Source organism: Anas acuta, chromosome 1 (genome assembly GCF_963932015.1).
Source record: "Anas acuta chromosome 1, bAnaAcu1.1, whole genome shotgun sequence".
NCBI classification, from domain to species: domain Eukaryota; kingdom Metazoa; phylum Chordata; class Aves; order Anseriformes; family Anatidae; genus Anas; species Anas acuta.
The window spans coordinates 8628515-8650975 of NC_088979.1; the positions used below are offsets into that span (position 1 = coordinate 8628515).

Consider the following 22461-nt stretch of genomic DNA (forward strand, 5'->3'; position numbering starts at 1 on the left):
TAGCTGAAAAATACAAGTCTAACCTACTCACCTGGACTCCTTTGATAGCCAGCTGGAGATACAGAAGGTGATTCATCTCCTTTTTTTTTGGATAGCTATCCTTGGAGGTGCACATTTTTTTTTTTTAAATCGTTATAAGGTAATTTTTGGCAGTTGGGTTTAACTACTTACATTCATTTTAGATAAGTTTTGGCAAACTAATGGTTATAGTCTTTACTTAGAAGGGAACAAACACATCCATTTTATAGATGGGAAGGTGAGGCAAAGTGGCTGCTCCTTGCTTACTTAGTGTCCTGTAGCCAATTTATAGTACACTAACAGGTACATTAACCATTCAGTACATTAACCATTAAATAAGCTATTAAGTTGCTTGGGCATAAAAGTTTTTATAATAGTTGGCATGACATAGCTGATTGTGGGTTGTTTTTAACACATTTATAACTTCAGTGATCAAATTCATAGTTCAGATTTCAGCTCCTAATAAACGCAGCATCTAATATTTGGCAAATGATCTCCAGATTGCTGTTATTTTTCCTTCTGATGCTTAAACATTTTTGAAAGATTGATAAGTAATTTTGAAAATGGTCAAACTGCATCTGACTTCAGCATTTGGACATAATGATTTGACTTCAGTGGATGTCATGTTTATGTCAGAATGATGCATGAGTCACACTACTCTGCCATGTTAAAGGAACACTTGTTATTTTTAGAATTTGGCTTATAAACCAGACACATTTCCATTTTGCTGCCCAAGGGTGAAAGAGTAGCTGTCATTTTACTGACAGCACATATTGCACCATATGTCCGTCCCTGAACTCCTGCAAAGTTGGGTTAAAAAGGCAAATGCAAAGTGAAACTTCCCCTCTCTCTCTCCACTGCTTTTGCCTTTTCAAGTGTGAGACCTCTAGGGAATTGTTGTCATGGTAAATCTGGTAATTCCCCCAAACATAGCCCCAAAATTCTGTCTACAAAAGGGGCTGATGTGTTTACAGTGGTTATAACAGGGACCAGGTTTTTAAGGGATTTGTTCTGTTGACCCACAAGACCATAATATTATTGGGAACTGAAATTCTAAGATTACCTAACTCCTTATCATCACTGCTGACAAATTTAAAGATTTGTTAGAAAAGGTGTCTGATGTGTATAGTTTTGTGTCCATAAAGTCCCTCAGTTTTAGCTTCTATGTCAAAAGGATAAAACATGCTTTTGTACGACAGCTCTCAGTGGTTTTGTTGTTGTTGCATCATTGAGAAAGATTTTATAGTAAGTAAAAGTAAATTATCCAGTGATCTTAAAGCAGGAAGTTTTCAGTATTTGAAAAGGAATTAGGATGCAAAAAGTGTCGTGTTGCTGTTTGTAAAGCATCAAACATTTCTTTCCCATTTTTATGCTATTTGACTACCTTTTTTTTTTTTTTTTTAAATATATTCCCCTTTAGTCATTGTTTATCTAAGCTGGACATCCCAGACTGAATTAATTCTTGTCGTATCTCTGCTGTTTTCTCCTAAATTGCAGGGGGAATGACATTACACTGCATGCAAACATTGCATGCAATTTTTTTTTTTTTTTTTTAATGTAATGAAGAAATCATTGTGACCGTAATACAGCACTAAGAAAAACTTAGCTCCCAAGAAAATTCATCATAGAATATGGCACTTGCTGGACAAGCTGGAATAACCCAAACCTAATTCCATACACCTGCATTACAATTCCAAAAGTTGCATGGGGAACAAGTGGGAGATGAGGCATGAAAGAAGTTTCATATAGAAATTTCATAATTATGACTAAGGCTTTTTGAAAAGAAGCAGATATAAATTTAGAAAAGTAAGAAATGGTTGGTAATAGAAGAGAATAAGAAAGATTTGGCCATGATAAATACTTTCTCTTCCTTACTTGTTGCAGTGCAGAATGTCTAATTTTAAAACTGTATGCTGTATGCTTAAATCTAAAACTTGTTTTTAAAAATAGGAGGGTTTTGGACTTATATATAATTATGTTTTTGGATAAGCAGAGGACTCAATGCTTCCTCTGAAGGAGTCTCTATATTTGGTGTAAGAAAGGAACAGAAAAGTGAATTTGGGAACATGCAAGCCTGCTGTGCTTGATACTCAAATTACTGGTCTGAGGCTGATTATGTTCTCAGAGCCCAGATTCTCCATATGTATCACATATGTTTAGGTTAGTGAATAGGCTGTCAGGCAGGTCTTTTATCCATTCAGTTCCGGCTTGGGGATTTTATACTGTTTTTAAGCTGTATGACACAAATTAAGTTAGCCACATGGTTTCTAATAAAGGTCAGTTTTAATACCAATTAATCAGTGTTTCTTGTCAGATATGACACATTTGAAAATATAACTATCCCTTAATATTAATATTTTTCTCTAAATTGAAATCTGTCACCTTTTCTTTGTCAAATAGGGATAATTTCTAGCCACATTTTTGGGGCAGTAGTTGCTTTAAACCATCTTCATATTAGAAAAATGTTCTTAGTGATTTATCTGCAATTTTCTTCTACATGCCACCATTGACAGGTTTGGGTTGGCTTTTTCTTTTTTTTTTTTCTAATCTACAATAGACTTTTGGAATGGAAAATGAAACATAGCTATGACTTTTGTTCAGCTACTGAAGAGTATGTGATCCTACATAACTGCAGGCATGGACAGTTTGGCAGGGTTTGAGTCCTGGCTCTGTCAGTATAATGGTGCTAAATATGTTTTTATTCGTCATAGATCATGGGACTTATTATGCCAGGAAAGAGGCTCTGGCATCATAGAACAGACTCTTCATAATGCTGAATATCCTTCATGTTCACATACATATTTCTCACTAAACTGTGTCACCTTAAACTCTTTAAATAGTCTTGCTGATTAATATTGCTTCAAGGAGTGCTCGCTAGAAAAGAGGCTGCAGAGCAGAGAAGTGGCAACTCACAGTACTGAGTTAGTGGTGCACTGATGATGCTTCCTTCCATGCAGCCACATGAGCTGGAATAAAACCCCAGCTTTCTTTCTCTAACAGCCTATTTCTGACTCTTAGAAGAAAAAAGCTTGAAAATGCACTTCACAACTTATGAAACAGAAAGTAAATGATCCTCAAGTGCATTATTTAACATATCATGAATGGTAGCATCTTTTAATGTTTGGGATTGACAATATTGCCATATAATACTGCCATAGTGAGATAACATCCTGTGCTTAAAAATTTTATGAATCACATCAAATATAATTATTTTGTTTAAGAAATGTCTCCTTCTATCACCAAGTTAATAACTCACTATGAAAGCTTTATTGGGTTTAATTGTGGGAATACTCTGAGCAAACCAAACAATGTTTTCTTCCTTTCAGGCACTGAAGCAGGCGTTGTATCAGACCGACATGCACTTGGATGGTGAGGTAAAACTTTGAATGTGAATCTCTTAGCCCACTCAGAAGCTTCATGTTTTTAATTTTTACACTGCAGATAAATTAAAAAAAAAAAAAATCTAAACTTTTCCTCTAAATATCTGTTCCATTGCCATAACTATTATAATTTGTCATGCAAAGTGAAATTTTATGAGCACTGTTTTGCATTTGTGTGCATGTTAATAGAAATTAGAGGAACAAGTATTTATTACTTTAATAGCATTTGTATGGATATAAGGAGTTGTTTTGAATCATTCTTTATAAGTTTGCAGTGTGTTTGTTTGCTTATTTATTTATTCCTGATTCCAGATATGTTTTTCCTCTCACAAGCCATAAGTAATATCAGCAGAATTCTTCCGGCATAAAAAATGATAGGAAAATTATTTGGAACAAGGGAAAATCAGTGTTTTTTAATTGCTCTCTGTTTATGGACACTTAATAGACCCAAAAGAGGCCATACTGAGTGCATTTGCTATGAATTGGTACACAGCCTCAGTCTTAGCAAAGCGTATTGGGTGCCTTTGGAGATCTGGGGAGAAAGCTAGTGCCAGTATGATTCTTTTATTAGAAAAATCCAACCCACACAGGAAAAAAAGAAGATAATAGTTTAGTCATCAGCCAAAAATAATGAAGTAGGCAAAGACTGAGACAACGGAATAAAGAAAACCCAAGAACTCCCATAGTAGAGCATGAAAAGGTACAGCAGGCGATCCCACTGCCTCCTCTACTTAGAGCTTGGCTGGGTCCAGACACTGACCCATCCTCCTTTCGGAAATGATCCAGTGTATCCTGAAGCACTGCAGAAACGCTCCAAGACCCACTTCTTTCCATCATCTGAGGCTGGCACAGGCAGGCGAAAATGGATTAAATTGTGCTGGCAGTCCACTGGCACCACCACACACAGAGCCTCAGTTAAGTCACTTTGTGGCTCTGGACTGATGGGATCTCCCTCACAGCAACAAAGACATTGCATTTCCTTCATTTCATGCCCGCACTGGCCTCAGCACAACAACAAACAACAGCTCAGGCCACCCCTGTGGAGATTCTGTAATGGGATCTGGTCTGTGTTCTTTGTTGAGTGGCTTTTTCTTACTTACAGAAGTAAACTAAAGAGAAGACACTTGTTTCATTCTAAATATACATGTTAAAAAAAAAAAAAAAAAAAAAAAAAAGCTCATGGAAAATATTAATATTCAGTGTTTTAAGGTAGAAAAAGCCAGAAAAATGAGAGAAAGAGGCAGGTGCAATATATCAGGCAGCTGCCTTTTTTTTTTTTTCTTTTTTTTTTTTTCCTTAGTTTATAGATGACCAATTATATAAGGCACAGACAGGCTATAAAAACTTCAAAAGGAAGAAAAAGGGTTTCAGTGGCCAGCAGGATTTTACTCAAGAGACTTCTTGATCATCCTTTAGGGACAATTAGGAACACCTGGACTAGGAGAACAAGTCTTACGAGGAGCGGCTGAGGGAGCTGGGCTTGTTCAGCCTGGAGAAAAGGAGGTTCAGGGGAGACCTTATCGCTCTCTACAGGTACCTTAATGGAGGCTGTAGTGAGGTGGGGGTTGGCCTGTTCTCCCACGTGCCTGGTGACAGGACGAGGGGGAATGGGCTAAAGTTGTGCCAGGGGAGTTTTAGGTTGGATGTTAGGAAGAACTTCTTTACCGAAAGGGTTGTGAGGCATTGGAACAGGCTGCCCAGGGAGGTGGTGGAGTTACCATCCCTGGAAGTCTTTAAAAGATGTTTAGATGTAGAGCTTAGGGATACGGTTTAGTGGAGGACTGTTAGTGTTAGGTCAGAGGTTGGACTCGATGATCTTGAGGTCTCTTCCAACCTAGACGATTCTGTGATTTCCTGAGATCAGGTGCTGCTGGGCTACATTGACTTACCTCTAAAGCAATATGTCACAAGACTTTTTGAAACCTCATCATTATGAAAGGAGTGTGTCAACATACAGGCGAGAGGACATATAATGACAAGAGAGTTTTATGAATAAGAATTTCGAACTGACGCATGTTGCTATAAAAAGATTAGACAAGTGAATATATTTTTAAGATTACAGTGCAGTGTTATTAAGATTTTTTAAGCTTTTCTAATCCATCATTCACCTTGAAATCCAGCTGTGCTCCATATCTTGTTATTTGATACATGATTTCATCATTAGTTATTACTGACACCTATTTGTGGCTGAGTAAGACCGATTGTATAACTAGAGGCTCTTAAACTAAATATTTATTCATTATACTTTCAACAGATGAATAAAGAAATTAAATATTAGCTCCATTTTCTTCCATATAATTGGGAGTTGTATTAATTAATCCTTTCAATTTGCATATCATTTATCGTTAGGTTATTGCCACTTCTAAGTAGAAAAACAGCAAGAACAGCTGCAGTAATGTTCCCTGTTTTAAGTAGAAGTGAGCATCTTGACAGGCAAAAATTAGGACTTAGATAAGTCCTAGTAAAAATTAAGACTTATCTAATGTAGACTCGGGGACGCTAAAATACAGAAACCTCACTGAACTGGATGATTATGCAAAAACTCACAGATCATATTTAATTTTTTTTTTTTTTCTCACCTTCAGATTCTACAGTCTTTAGGTAGGAGATGAAGCAGTCTTGTGATCTTTTCTGTAGGCCTTCTAAAGCCACACATCTTTGATACTAGACAACCTGGTAAGTTGGAGAAAAAAGCCTCAGATTCCTCTTCATACAACAATTATTATATAGTGATTTAAATACAAGAGAGCAATTGACGAAGAACAATTGTAGAAGCCATTTCAAAATGACCGAGTGATTGCAGCATAAACCTCAAGTTTAAAAGATGGTGAAAAAGACACATGAAATAGAGACACTTGTGTTAAGTTCAGTCACCTCATTACTTCTGGGTAATTCTAGAAAACCGTTTCCCACCTAGCTGTAGATGCACCCTGTATGGATTTTTGTGGCCTCAAATTTTATTATCTTTGTAAAACTTGCTGTTGAGAATTTCAACTTATGGCTAAGCATCTACTGTCATAAAATATGTTATTCATCTGATGATATGTACTTACAGGCTCATATGGATAATGAAGTGTGTTTCTCCCTGGGATATCCTTAAATATTTCTGTTTTCTAGTTTGTTCTGTTATCTTGGTTGGGAAGCTCAAGAATATGGAAATACACATGTCCAATTCATTTAACAATAAATATTTTAAGAGCCAGGAGACCCAGAGAAGGAGCAATATGACAGACATATCAGTTATTTTTTGAATCTTGGGACATCCAAGTAATTTTTCCAAAGAACCATAAATAATGCTGTCTAAAGCAACAGACCTATTTTCTATCACAGAAGTAAAAAGACTGACAAATTCACAGCATGAACACAGTGGCTTATTCTGTTCTTCTGTAGTTCCATTGCATAGCTATATGTTGTTTCCACCATTTTATAGAAAAGACAAAATATTCGTATTTTACTCGTAAACAGGGAGCATAATCTAGGAGAACAAACTTCCTTTTTTTTTTTTTTATTTTACTTATATTTTAATATATTCTCTTTATGATATCACCAGAAGTTTATAGGGCTTCATGCAAATTTTCTGAGTGAATGAATTTTAATCCTATGTTGAACAAGCACAGATTTCTATGTAATGTTTTGCCCATTTATGAACAGGATTAACTCCGTCAAGTTGCCATTTTAAATGCTATACTAAATTAGGGGGATTATGGAAGTTACAGTTTCTGGAGGAAAATGGAATTGTAATGTGTTAGCAGAACAGGTTGAAAAAAAAATGGTTATTTTTATGAAGCTAGAGGAAGAAACTGTCAGGAGCATAGTGCTAGGGTGACTTCTAAGAAAGCCAGAGCAGAACAATCCAAAGAAAAACTCGTGTTTTCTCTCAAAACTGAGAGAAAAATTGTAAGAGGAAATGTAAGAAAAGAATGAGATTTTCTCCCACACAAGAGATGAGCAGACACAGAATCACAGAATTTCTAGGTTGGAAGACCTCAAGATCATCGAGTCTAACCTCTGACTTAACACTAACAAGTCCTCCACTAAACCATATCCCTAAGCTCTACATCTAAACATCTTTTAAAGACTTCCAGGGATGGTAACTCCACCACCTCCCTGGGCAGCCTGTTCCAATGCCTCACAACCCTTTCGGTAAAGAAGTTCTTCCTAACATCCAACCTAAAACTCCCCTGGCACAACTTTAGCCCATTCCCCCTCGTCCTGTCACCAGGCACGTGGGAGAACAGGCCAACCCCCACCTCACTACAGCCTCCATTAAGGTACCTGTAGAGAGCGATAAGGTCTCCCCTGAACCTCCTTTTCTCCAGGCTGAACAAGCCCAGCTCCCTCAGCCGCTCCTTGTAAGACTTGTTCTCCAGATCCCTCACCAGCTTTGTTGCCCTTCTCTGGACCCGCTCAAGCACCTCAATGTCCTTCTTGTAGCGAGGGGCCCAAAACTGAACACAGTACTCAAGGTGCAGCCTCACCAGAGCCAGGTACAGGGGGACAACCACTTCCCTAGCCCTGCTGGCCACACTGTTTCTTATACAAACCAGGATGCTGTTGGCCTTCTTGGCCACCTGAGCACACTGCTGGCTCATATTCAGCTGACTATCAACCAGTACTCCCAGGTCCTTCTCCGCCAGGCAGCTTTCTAACCATTCCTCTCCTAGTCTGTAGCTTTGCTTGGGGTTATTGCGCCCCAGGTTCCAACACAACAGAAGCCACAAGAAGAATACAGACAAGGGAACCTCTAGGAAACAGGGATCAGGCGAGGAGCTGTGCTCTGTGGTATATTGCAGCTAGCTTTATTCAAGTTCCGCAGAAACTAACTAACAGGGTCATCTCCTGGGATCTCCTTTACCTTGGGTGTGCTGGACTAATTTCATTATCAATGAGGAATTTAATACTAGGGTGGTTCTTCGGGATGTTAACAGGTGAAATACTTCTGGAGACATAGCATCCTCTGCTTTCTGTTCCTGAGTATTATGGAAGAAAGAGAACTTAAAGGAGGCAAAGAGCTTAAACTGTAGCTGTGATTTCCACCAGCAATTTCAGCCAGCATAGGCTGTTTTTTCCTGCCAGATGAAATCGAGATATACCAAAATTTCCTCTTCTATACAGCAGTAAACTTAAGATCCTTAAAAACATCTCCCATAAATACGAGCTGTTGAATCCCATCCACTCAGAATCCCCTAGAGCTCTGATGTCAGGGTAGTGATGTATTAAGTGACAAGAAAAGATTCAAAGTCTTTCTCTTTCCTTTCTTATTATTCAGAGAAGAGACCCAAAGATTCCCCAAATCTAACATATGCAGTTTGGTTTTGCCTTTTTGTTCCTGTCTGAGGAAAAAACAACCTTATCTCCTAAACAATGCAACACTTTTATAGCCTTCTCCCTTGGCTACTAATGTTTTGGGTACTGTGGAAGAGCATAAGTAGTGTCTCTGATAAACAGCCCATCTGTCTTTCTGATACAACTATGAGCACGAGTGTATCACTGGACAGCAATGTTAAAAGGTAAGGATAGGGAGCAAAAGCAATTAAAAGGATTAAAAAAAAAAAAAAAAGGATAATGAACAGTATGGAAAAGCAGATTTTTTAATAGGTTATCAGAGTTGGAAGAACAGGCAAGCTTTAAAGACAAAATTTTCTTCATACTTCACCAAGAAGCAGCACGTTTCAAAGCAATCACAGTCTGAGAGCAATAGCTTTGAGATTAACTTTGTAATGACAATCCATGACAATTAGAAAGCAACAGTGTCCAGATACTTTTGGAATTGTATTGCAACTAACATATAATTATATTCCATGCTAACATGGTGTTAGCAAATAGATGTGTGATGAGTTTATTACTTCCCATGAGATACAGAGAGGGCAGAATTACAATGTGCAAAATTATCTTTTGCTAGAAAAGCTGTATCTATATATATATCTTTATATCCATAACTTTTAGTAACCAGTCAAATTACATTTCTGTTCCCAAGATTTTTTGAAGAGTGTGAGGGGAGCTGTTTTGTAGGTCACCCTCAAGGTTCAAGACTGGGACTTTACAGAAAGAAATTTTTTTTTTCTGCTGGTAACAGGCTACTTTTGTCCTTAAGTGATACTTCCTTGACATTGCACAGTATTTGGTCTGCTACTGAAATGTTTATACTAGGGAGTGCAACATTAATGCGATAATCAAGAGCTGTTATTCTACAAGGACTGTGGAGGCTGTATATATCTGCCCTTGCAAAACTGTTGTGTGATCTTAAATAACTCAAGGGGATCAGGAGTCCTCTGTGAGCAGGACCACAGTTTTGATGTGGTAGCATTTTGACCTATCACTTTTCCAGTAGTTCTCTCCTGATGAATTCTTCTATTTATTTATTTATTTTTATTATTTTTTCCCCAGCCACACACAGTAGCACTTTTCTCTTTTGGGTTTCCCTGGAGGGCTCCTATTCTTGAAATAGCCAGAATCATATGAACATGAAAATGATTTTTGGAAAGTTAAATGTGTTTCTTTCTCAACTTTATTTTCCCCTCCTTTGAATTAGATATATATTCTTTGCTACTTTGATTCAGATAGCAGTTTCTGAAGGAGGAATTTTCATTGTGTCAATAGGTTCTTGTTGCCTAGGAACATTTTTCAATTTGCCACTGTGTAGGTATTTAGGTCACCAGTGAATTAATCCTTTTAAAATTATAGCTATGTAGTCAATCACCAATTCTGAACTATCCCATTGAGAATTGGCAGTACAGTACTTAGTTGTTCATGGATTGAGAATTTAAATTGAATGTTCTACTTGCAGAGAAATTCTATGAAAGAGGAAATAAAATGGTGTTGGTTCATAAGAAAATGTCTGCACTCTGTAATAATAAACTCTGAGGTTTTCTAACCTTGAATGCTAACAGTCAAGGTTAGGTGTTACCTAAAGGACAGATCCTGTTCCCTTTAAGATTCCAGCAAAACTCCAGAAAAGCAGGGTACAGTCTCACCAGGGAAAGGAAATTCAGTTCTCTTTCTTTGAATCCCTCTTCCTCCAGTTTAACATGAGCTAGCAATGTGTCCTTGCCACAAAGAAGACTAATGGTATACTGGGCTGCATCAAATCAAGCATTGCTGGTAGGTTGAGAGATGTGAGCCTTCCTCTCTGGCACTGGTGTGGTCATATCTGGTGTACCGTGCCCACATTGGGGCTCTCTGGTATAAGAGAGACCTGGACTTGCTGGAAAAATTCCAAGAAAGGGCCACAATGATAGATACATTTAATAAATTAAGGAAATTTCATATTTTCCACAGATTGATACATTATTTTTTAACATATTACTGGGAAACACAGTCCATAATTGAGACACATTTTCCCACCACCCTGATAACTGAACCTGCTTTTTCCTAGAATACTGTAAGGGAAGAGAAATAATGTTGGAGAAATGATCTTTCAGAACACACGAAATGTCCCCTGTTTTCCCCTCCAAGGAACAGGGTGTGGGGAAATTTTTCCTGTTGCCCTCAATATCTCATCAGTAAACCTCAGATCACATCAAGTATACCTAGAATTAAACACTATATTCCAGGCATGATTGTGATAAAACATGCAGAAGGGGATATTAACTGCCTTGCTCTCTAGTGTATCTCTGTACATGCTTGCTCAAATTGGCCAAGGGATTTGAATTACCCACAGATTAGGTCAGAATGATCAAGAGAATACTAAAATGAGTGTAATAGACACAGAATACTGTTCATTCCATTTGCACTAAACTTTTCTGTCCTCTTATTGTTGAAGAAATAACAGGAAACTGAATTTAGGGAAAGTTATGGACTGAATTATCATAGAATCATAGAACCATAGAATATCCAGAATATCTCTTGGCACCGCACTGGTCTACCCAAAATTTTAGACCATGTGACTAAGTGCACAGTACAATCACTTCTTAAATTCAGACAGGCTTGGTGTAGTGACTACTTCACTGGGGAACCTGGTCCAGTGTGCGACAACCCTCTCTGTGAAGAACCTCTTCCTGATGTCCAGCCTAAACTTCCCCTGCCTCAGCTTAACACCGTTCCTGCGGGTTCTATCACTGGTGTTTACAGAGAATAGGTCACCTGACACTCCACTCCCCCTCGCGAGGAAGTTGTAGACTGTGATGAGGTCCCCCCTCAACCTCCTCTTCTCCAGGCTGAAGTGTTTCAGCTAGTGCTTTCCTCATCATTGCCTTGATTACATTGTCAGGGATCTTTCCTAATTTTACTAGTGCAATAACATTTATGTGTGTGTCAATAAGTGGAAAGATCCAAAAGACAGCATAGATAAAGGGTTAAAAATGAGTTAAAATTCAGAAGCACATGTGGCTCACACTCCAGAAAGATTTCTTTTGGATAAATTGAAATCTGTGGCATTTGTTAATGTACATTCAAGTCACTGGACCATTTCTGAAGTTTTCATATGGAAACATAATTACAGTTTTAATTCATTTTAATGAATTTAAAATTTGTTACATCTTTAAATACAGTTTTTTAAAAGGTTTGTGTTATTTTATTATGTTTTGTCAGTTATATTTTGTTGTGTCTTCTTGTCATGTCATGTAATGGTATGTATGTAATTTTTGCTGAAAGTGAAAACCAACCTGGTTAGTTGGTATGTCAGACCCTCAATCTGAAAAAGATATACAACAGGTAAAAGGCACAGAAAGGTGGTACAATGGGAACTAATGCAAAGGCTCATTAGATTGTTTAAGCAATCACATTTTCAGGACACAAAAAAAATTAGTATTTCTATACTTAAATGTATCCTGGTAAAAGAAGTTGTGACTGAAGGAGGAAAAAAGAATGTGATATAACAAGCAACAGAAAAAAAAAAATCTTTTGGAACAACTTTTCATTGTGGTTATTGATGAACTGATGCCTGAGTTCTAGGTGGAAAAAATGCATTTTATTTGAAGTAGGGTTTTCTGATCATTTTTTCCCTTAAAACCTCTTCCAAGACCTACCTGAAATCTCTCTTCACTTTTTTCATTTTTATATCTGAAGTTATAATACTCTGAAGGATAAAATTCTACTGATCTCTATTGCTCATGTCAGTTGGACAGAATCTCCTGTTGTGTCAATATGGTCAAATGGAGACTGAGGGAGGCATTGCCTCTCCAATGAGATGAGAACCCCCTCAGTGTCCATTTTTTCATAAGTTCCACAGTCCTTTGCAGGACATTCAGGGTGTTTGTCAAGTTGTATCTAAATGCAGTAACAGTAATTAGATGCTGAGTTTTTTAATTTTATTCTTCATTTCTTTAAAAGACAAATAGTAACAAGATGGTATCTCAGAGTGTTTTGTGAATTGCACTGCAGAGGCACCTGCACTCCAGAGCTTGACAAGTAGTTTTTGTAGATTGTATGTCATTTGTTAAGCTCTTTGGAGAACTTTGGCATGAGAAGTATTATGTGAACAGAGCTTACTTATTTTTTGCTAAAATAAAAGTGCAAACACTGAAATGAGCTAGCTTAGTTAGGTGTAGAAGAGCAGAGAGGATTTATTTATAAACACAATTTTCCCTTGCATTTGTTTAGCATTATTCTGAATTGTCCTGAAGACACATAAGAGTGCTACATGTTCAATGGCTTTCAGCACTTTTGTGTCAATGCAGACACTATGGGGGAAGATTTCCATAGCAACAAAATTATAGAAAGGAAAATATGAAAAGTCATTGTTGGATAAGTATATCAAGATATACATATATAGGGGGTGGCAGTGGCATGAAATCCATGGGTTGTTATAAAGCAAGCGAGTACTGATTGCTCATTTTTCAAAGAGAACAAAATCACCAGCCACCCCCCATTGTCCATTTGACCAGATTTGCATAAAAGATCCAGATGATCACCCCACTCTGCCAGAGATTCTTAATTCTGTAAAAATAAAGATTTTAATTACTTTTTTGTTTGTTTGTTTGTTTGTTTTTTTGAAGGACAATATATCTTTATAGTACTGTAGGTTTTCCATGTGATTGACTGGTGACATAAGGTGATATAAGGTGATTAATTGTAAAAGACCTCAGAGAAAGCATATATTGTACTCATCTTTCAATTATCAGGCTCTCATTCAAGTATTGTGTGGACAGATGTGTCCATTGTTTATAAATCAACATACATTATAAATCAACATATATTATAAATCAAAGAAACAATTTTAAATACAAGATAATTCATATATTTTTCTATATCTTGCTTATATAGTGGCTGTAGAGATTATTATTGGGTAAGGTCAAGACAGCATGAGGATAGGTCTCATGGTAGGAAGAAGAATGAAAGCTAAGAAATGCCTGGCTGTATTTCTACTTTCTAACATTTGCAGTTTTCACTGGTATTTAAGTTATAATGTGCAAAACTGATGACCATCCATCCTTTTTTGTTGATAGAATGATGCTAGATATGAGACTATACCCTGGGTGAAATGTTGAATCAGGGCCATCATGGGATGGTTATGAACAATCTTTGCTTTTGCAACAAAACAGGAGTCCTGTTCATATTTCCTACTTTGTACTGTGTTTTTAGCTTGGTTTCCTAAAAAAAATGTTATTCAAACATTAGATAAGGATTCTGTGGAAATCTCTTTAAGCTTCTAACAGCTACAGTCAGCAAAAGAGAAATTTCTATGGGTTGAGGAATAATCCTGTAAATACATTGCCACCAATTACAACCAGACCTTGCACCCTCACCTTCAGGAACAGTGATTGCTGACTCGAGCTTACATGAAGAGAGGTGAGATGTACACACCATAGGTGTCTGGCTTCCTGGGGAAAATAAGAAATACGAATAGTGGGAGGACAAACAAATGGATAGCCACAAGGGAAGGAAGGCCTGGAAACACGACGGGTGCCTCTGACACTTACAGAGGAAGGAATGGGGAGTATGGTTAAGTTGTGGCTTGCAACAGAGAAAGGCATCCTACAGACTTCCTGGAAGATTAGTTAGAGTGAAAAAGTGCTGTAGAGAACCGCAGAAATAGATGATCAGACATAAGTCCTTAGGAGCTATGGGAAAATGTGAGAACATCCTGGAGCATACAGTGATCTGTGGGTGTAGGAGCAAGGAAGATGCTGCCTGTGAGAGAACTAGAAAATAAACAAGTGAAGAAATGCTGCTGCTGTGCACGAGAATTGTTTATATTTTTATGTTCCACCTCCTATGAAAGCATTACTTGGAATAAATCAAATGTGATTCTCTTAACTAGTTGCCCACTTCAAAGTGACTTTTGCAGAAGCAAAAATACTACTCAGTTTGAGTCTAAATCTGTATCTGATGTAGATGATCTGCAAAAGGCATGAGCTAGGCATGTCTACAACAGTCTTTGTAAAAGTTTTCCTGTGTTTTGTAAGATACTAAACCACTTGAGAAAGGTTCTGAACATTCATTTCGCTACCCTTATCCTCTAAGCTGCCTCTTCCCTCTCCCCTAACCCACAAAACTAGCCATGAATTCTTTCCCATTTTTCAGGCACCTGGCAGGCTTCCTCCTTTCTGACCCCACAGTTTTCTCACCCTCTTTTTTAATGCAGCCCCAATATTGACTTACTGCCTCTTCATAATAAGTGGTGTCTGGCTTGTCACCCTCTTGAAAACAAAATGGCTATGGCTTCTATCATGTGCAGTGTATATTCTAATGCACTGTGTTGGCTTTGCAAAACATGTATATGTATAGATTTATATACATGTATGTCTCTCTCATGCACACGTGCATACGCCAAGCAGTAGGTATAGTTGTGCATCTGGTGTGTCTGGACCTTTTCAATCTTCCTATTCATCTTAGAATCGTAGAACCACAGAATCATAGATTGACTTAGGTTGGAAGGAACCTTAAAGATCACCTAGTTCCAACCCCCTGCCATGGGCAGGGACACCTCCCATGAGATCAGGTTGCTCAAACCCACATGCAGCCTGGCCTTGAACACTGCCAGGGATGGGACATCCACAGCTTCTCTGGGCAGCCTATGCTAATGCCTCACCAATTTCTGAAGGTTAATTTTCCCCCATTACATTTATTATTTTCCAAATAACTTTATTTTCTATAGACATATGCTGCACAAGAGTAGGATGGAAGATGGTATATGATATTATCTCCAGCAACCAGATGCCACTGAGACAATTTTGCTAGTTCTGGCTCAGAAGACAGAGGCTCAGATTCTGCTATCATCTATAATATTTTTCTTCTCAGAGGATAATGAATTCCCATCTGATCTTCACTTTTTTGCTGTTGTTAGCTGGACTATCATTTTCCATCTTTTGCACACTTTCTTATTGTCTTTCTCACCTCTGGATCCAGATGTTCCTTTTCTTCCTTCAAGTGTTCCTTAATGTCTATGACTTCATCACTAACACTTTAACTCAGCTCACTCCTATCTATGTGCATTGTTTACACTTGAAGAACCAACTTACAGTTTACATCATTCTAACGTCTTTATATCCTCCTCTGCTTCCTCCTTGCTTTCTGACCCCATTGATTTCTCCTTCTCTCCTCCTCTTTTTTTATTTTTATTTATTTTTTATTTTTATGTTTTATTTTTTATTTATTTTTTACTTTTTTTTTTTTTTTTTTTTTTTAGCCAGCCTCACTCATTTTTAATAAACACCAAATAATGGGCTCAATTCAAACAGCCTATCACGCATCTCCTTCTGTAGTTGTCCTTCCCATTGAAGTTGCTTTTCACTTGAGATACTACAGATGACCTTCTTTTTATTTTCCTAGATCTCTAGGCTAAAATCTCATAAGTTCTGGATAAGAATTCAGTGAAGTTCTTGTCTTATCTAAGCTGATTTTTGTTTCCTTTCAAAATTATAAATATAAAAATTCAGTCTGATTTCCTACAGTTTCCCAAAAAAATCTATAAATATAACAAATAGTTTTTAAGAGAAGGGTAGACAACAAGTGTCAGTCATGGTATAATTGTGCAGCTCATTGACTGATTGCAGTAAATACTAAGTCCAGGGAAAACTGCAGATTTTGATACTTTCCACCCTGTTAAAAATTGTGCTAAATTTCCAATTATCCTAGTAAAATTAAGATAATCTTACCTGGCAAAAAAAAAAAAAAAATATTCTGAATAAATTTGCAAAAGTTAAATTGTAAGGAAAAAGGAGCTAACTAGATCATATTTTAACAAGGTTGCTAGCATGAATCAGTAAAACCTGTCCTAAGAAGTCACTCTAAGGACCATTGAAAGTGAAGTCTGATCGGTAGTGCTTTTTAATGATTTAAACAAAATGACATTGGCTTCCTCAGAGTAATTTCCTCAATGTAATACTGTGGTTAAAGACGAGCAGCTTATTTTAACTTCTACCGTCCTCTTGGGAGAATGTGTTTTTGTGCTGAGGTTGATTTGTCATACCATCTATAAGAATGCTAATAACGTATTTAAGAAAAACTCAAGACATGGTGTTGATAAACAGAATTCAAAGCTGAGGGCACAATGGGATTATTTAGATGTCCTATGACATCCATATTTGCACTCACAATTTTGGTCTAGTATTTTCTGTTTTTTTTTTTTTTTTTTTTTTTCCAGAGTCCAAGCTACAGAAGCTGAGAAAGCATTTGGGTTTTTTGCACAAAGGCACATGAAATACGCCACTATTGTTGCGCATGGCAATTACCCACACTGTCCCTCCTATGCAATCTTGTGAAAATGTTGTTGTCAGAATCTGGAAACAAGGCTCTGGAGTTACTGGGGATGCCTGAAGAAAATCAGAGAAAGTAGAATAAAGATCTGTCACTCGCTCTCCCTACTTTTATGCTCCAGTGCTATGTCTAGTGGAATGGTGAGAGATGCTACATTAAACAAGGAGTAACTCTACCAAAGCCTTCATACCTGCTTAGAACTTGTGGAGAATGAAATTGAATCAAATAAGTGTATGGAGAACCAGGCTGTTATTGTTACCTTGCACTCACTGTGGGTTAATGTTGGTATTATTGGCTTTAGTATGTATAAGCAACCTATGATGATTAGCCATTAAGAAACTTTGGTATTTCAGCATGGTACTGTAAGGTTTGCTTTACATTGCAGGTGGAAGGAGTTTCTCTCATAGTTTTTCTTACAAAGTATGTGTGACTTGTATAATACAGAAGCCCTACAACTAACATGGAGTAGGCTGAAATTTTAATACTGCTTCTTCTGTTTTAAAGAGCATTCAAATTTAAAATAAGTAAATAGGAAATAACCTAACAATCTTAATCTAGCTTTTCAGAAATTATAATTTCATGAAGGGATTGAGTAGCTATTTCCCCTCAGGAAAATAAATAACTAAAATTAGAGAGAAGTTAAGATTGTTTGTAGAAAGACAGAAAGAAAGGAAAAAAAAAAAAAAGATAAATATAAGTTTAATTTGACTTATCTATCTTTTGTGTCCACATGAAAGGCTCCAGCAAGAAGAGATCCTCTCCAGTTCTAGACTTCTGGATGATTCCTAATATACAAGACTTAAAAGAATCAAGTCTTGTCTCAAATATTCAGGACATGTGTTGTAAATTGAAACTCACATTAAATACACTATGGGCTTCATCCAGAAGATTTCCAACACTTTAGTAAGCTCCTTGTATGAACATCACCCCATATTTTTGTAGGAAATATTGCTTTATCTGACAGTTAGCACATTAAAAAGGAAAAAATTCATACTCAAAAATTACTTGTGTGAGTCTCAGAAGTAGCACAGCCCCAGCAAGGTTGACTCAACAAAGTCAGCATTACCTATTCAACAATTTTGTTGTGAGATTTTTTGTGTTATATACTGTTATTTATTGAGAAGTTTGATTTTCTGTTTTCATTTGTTTTCTGATGGAACCACATAAAAATATTGAAGTGGGAAAGCACATCTTGAGATCCTCTGGTCTAAATCCTGTGCTTAAAGCCAGTTTCCTATAGAGCAGGTAGCTCAGGGCTGGGTCTAGCTGGGTTATGAATATATCCAAGGATGGAGACTCCACAACCTCCCTGGGCAATCTCTTCCAGTGCATAGTCATCTTCAAAAGAAAAATAAAAGGATTTTTTAAAAATCTCTTTTAAAAGAGATTTTTTTTTTTTTAGAAGAGAATTTCCTGTGTTTTATTTTGTGCCCATTGCCTCTTCTCCTGTCACAGAACACAGATCAGTTTGGCTCCATCTTCTCCATTACCCTCATCAGGTATTTCTACATATTGATAAGATCTCCCCCTGAGATTTCTCCAGTTCAAACAGTCTCAGCTCTCTCAGCTTCTCTTCCTATGACAGATGGTCCAAGCCCTGCATCATGTTCTTGGCCCTTTGTTGGACTCATTCCAGTATGTACATACTGGAAGGCCCAGCACAGGACATAGTACTCCAAATGTGTCTTACCAGTGCTGAGTAGAAGAGAAGGATCACCTCCGCTATGCAAGAGTGCAAGCCTGATTGTTTTGACACCACAGGAATACAAAATCTCTCAGGTGTGTATTCCATGATCTCTTAGCTGACCTCACACTTTTGTCACCTGGTTTATGGTGATTTATTAATAATAGACTGTATTGCCAATTTCTAAAGGATAACTGCCTTACTGCAATCTCATTACATGCTTTCCAATCAGTGTCCACTTTTTATTGTCATGAAAAAAACTTGCCAATAAGGCAAAAGAGCCTCTTTCTAGGAAAGTCCCACTTCAAATGAGAAGTATAGTCATGCAACCTTTCTCTGTGTTCTGCTGCTTTGAATTAGAATTCTGGTTGTTTGAAATGGGATTTGAAAGATGTCTTGGACAGATGCTTTGGATGAAAAACGAGGTGGAATTGAAGGTGAAAAATATTTTCTATAGAAAACAGACTAGGCCTGGTGATTGCCTACTCTCTTCATGGGTTTTTAACACTCTTTGTGGATTTTCCTTAATTAAAAAATTAAAAAAAAAGGTCAATGTGGAGAAGCATTCCTGTCCTTGCCTTCCTGCATGTATCATGGCTAGCCATACAACAGCAAAAGACCAGAGGATGACTAAAACCATCCAGAGGATGGGTACAAGTAGCTACCCATGTCAGCATGGAGGAGAAAGGGGTACAGCAGCAGTGCAAAGCATGGGCAGGGAGCATCATAGCCAGTTCCCAAGGGCTGTCTGAGCTGTGTTCGTTAATGAGAAGTGATGACAACCTGGGCTCCTTACAGGCTGGTTAAATGCTGCTATTTGCATGTAGAGCCAAAAGCCCAGCACTGCACATTACCTCTAATCATTTTCTTTTTACGTCTTTTAAACACTCAACAAATTAACCTGCAAGGTTATACATTATAAGGTATTATAGTCCATAAATCTGCAGTAATGTTTTTTATATACATATGTCTACTGTAATGCTTTTACATTCAGCACATAAAGAACATTTACACTAAAAATAAATTTTTTAGAGAGCAAGTAGTTCAAGTACCACTTAAAATTCAGCCACAGATACAGAATCACTGAAAACAATTTCTATTCTTAGACCCTACCATGAGATCAATACGCAATCATATTTTACAGGATAAAATACCTGAATTATTTACAATGTACTTACAAGTTTTAATATGATGTATGTTCAAATATTTTTATTTATTTATTTCCCAGTGCTTTATTGACTTTTTTTTTTTGTTGTTGTTGCTAAAAACTGTAAAATCTACCTGGATATCCAGCTGAAGTAAAATAGTAAACATTTTTATGTTGCAAGATCTTTGCCAGTGCTGATTAGTTAGAGAATAAATTATGTTAAAATACTACAGGAACTTAGGAGAAGAAGCTACTATGGATTTTATTTAAAACAACTCCCATTAGCTTTTACAGAAGCTGCACAAGTAGGAAAAAATAAAAATAATTGACAGAATTATCAATATTAAAACAGTAAATTGACATTTTTTTTTTGTTGTTTCTGCAAGGCAGAATGGCTCTCTAGAATGACTTATCTCAAATGGTAGGTCACTTGTTATTTGTTATCCTCATAGTGAACCTCCAAATATCTGAATAACACATACAAAAATGTGGTTGCTAGGAGACTTGGTATTAAATTATTAGCTATAAGAGCAGCAAGAATTATTCCTGGTAAATGAATATGCTTGATAAGGAGTAATTAATATCATTATTTATTTTGCCTTTGGTAATGGCTTGAAAGAAAATGAGGAAGAAAATAAGATAAAATGCTTATTAATTCATCTTAATCAGGAAAAGTTCATGATATAAGCAGACACTTCCAAGCACCTTTAATGGAAGAATTAGCTCATCCATAACACTTAATTTGCCTTTTGGGCTTCACTGTTATTGTCATGACCCTTAGGCCATCTTGCCTCTTTGGGGTTTGGCTGTGGTGATTTAGGGACAGCTTTGGTAGGACAGCTTGCATTTGTTACCAATGAGGAACCTCTGGTGGGACGTGCTGTACTTCCTTGGGGAGAGGTTTTAATGTCAGGCTTTTACTATTTGTCTCTGAGTTATTTTGCAGCTAGATGCTTGATTCAGGCTCTGCTTGGAACTGTTGAGTTGTCATTCTGGCTTGATCTCAGATCTGCCTCTCAGATCTCCCTCACAGTCACTTTTTAACCAATTTGTATATTTCTTCTTTCCCCTGATTGAGTGAATTATTCCACTCCCAACTTCTAAACCTCTTGTCTCCTTAGAATTGAGAGTTCTTGATAGTCTGGCTTTAATTACTCTAGAATCAGACACAGCATCGGTTATAGATTTAAAAAAGCATGATTGTGAGACCTAGAATAAAACACAAAAGGAGGGTTCTTTCTACTGGGAGTGGTAGAACTTCTGACATAATTTGCATTTTTTTCAGAGAAAATTATTGCAGAGCATTTATTAGACAGAAAAACTCATCTGTTAAGATCTTGGTACGAGGTAACATGCACATGAGCAATGAAATCTCTTGAAAAGGACAGTTGGTACCAGACCACAGAATCACAGAATTGTAGGGGTTGGAAGGGACCTCGAAAGATCCAAGATGCCAAGGCAGGGGGGTTGGACCTGATGAGCTTTGGACCTTAGAGCAGGCTGCCCAGGGAGGCATCCAGACGGGACTTGAATATCTCCAGAGGAGACTCCACAACTTCCCTGGGCAGCCTGTTCCAGTGCTTCGTCACCTTCACCATGAAGAAGTTCTTTCACATGTTGGTGTGGAACTTACTGTGCTCAGTTTTGTGGCCATTACCCCTTGTCCTGTCCCCGAAAACCACTGAAAAGAGGTTGACCAAATCTCTCTGTCTCCCATACCTCAGGTATTTATACACATTGATGAGATCCCCTCTTAGTCTTCTGTTCTCCAGGCTGAACAGACCCAGGTCTCTCAGCCTTTCTTCATAGGGAAGATGCTCCAGGCCCCATATCATCTTTGTGGCCCTCCACTGGACTCTTTCCAGGAGATCCCTGTCTTTTTTTGTACCGGGGAGCCCAGAACTGGACACAGTACTCCAGGTGAGGCCTGATCAGGGCAGAGTAGAGGGGGAGGATCACCTCCCTTGACCTGCTGGCCATGTTCCTTTCGATGTATGTCAGATGGCAAAGGGAATATCTATTGCATTGGTCCTCACAGTTGCATCTTCAGATGGATTGGAAGAGCCTCAAAACACGTTTCTGGCCAGTTCTCATAATCTGTCTGGCTACTTGACCACCTCAGCACACACATAATTCGTAGCTTTTGACATTAAATACGAGATAACTCTTGAATAACTGAATGACTACACACAGAAGACTGTCTTACATGGAGGTTAATTCCATCCCAGCCAGATCCAGCACACCCTTTCTGCAGGAACAGATTCTATCAACTGTTTACAAATGTCTTATCTGTGCCTACCTTGATGTCTTCTGAAGCAGAAACTACACAGGGGTGTCTCTAGAATGACGGGGCATCCAGAAGAACACCACCTTTGCAGATCTACATTAGGCTGGACACATCAGGAACATCAGGAGGGTCTTTGGGAACCTCTAGACCTGTCTGATGTTCCCACACATAACAAATGGTCAAGCACTTAATCCTTGAAGTTTAATTAATCACCAAGCTTCAAATTGGTCTGTTGACTGAAACTGGGCCATTGGCACATCTGTGAAGACGACAAACTCCTGGACCATCCAGGGAATTTATGACTTAA

At 37.6% G+C, this 22461-nt stretch overlaps 1 long non-coding RNA gene across 1 annotated transcript in view; it reads left to right on the forward strand.

Annotated features, from left to right (window-relative positions):
- LOC137848652 (uncharacterized) overlaps window positions 1-22461 on the forward strand; it is a 174144-nt gene that overhangs the window by 104849 nt on the left and 46834 nt on the right. The window contains exon 3 of the long non-coding RNA XR_011091473.1: window positions 3345-3392. This is a non-coding gene — a long non-coding RNA (uncharacterized lncRNA). The remainder of the gene's footprint in view (window positions 1-3344; window positions 3393-22461) is intronic.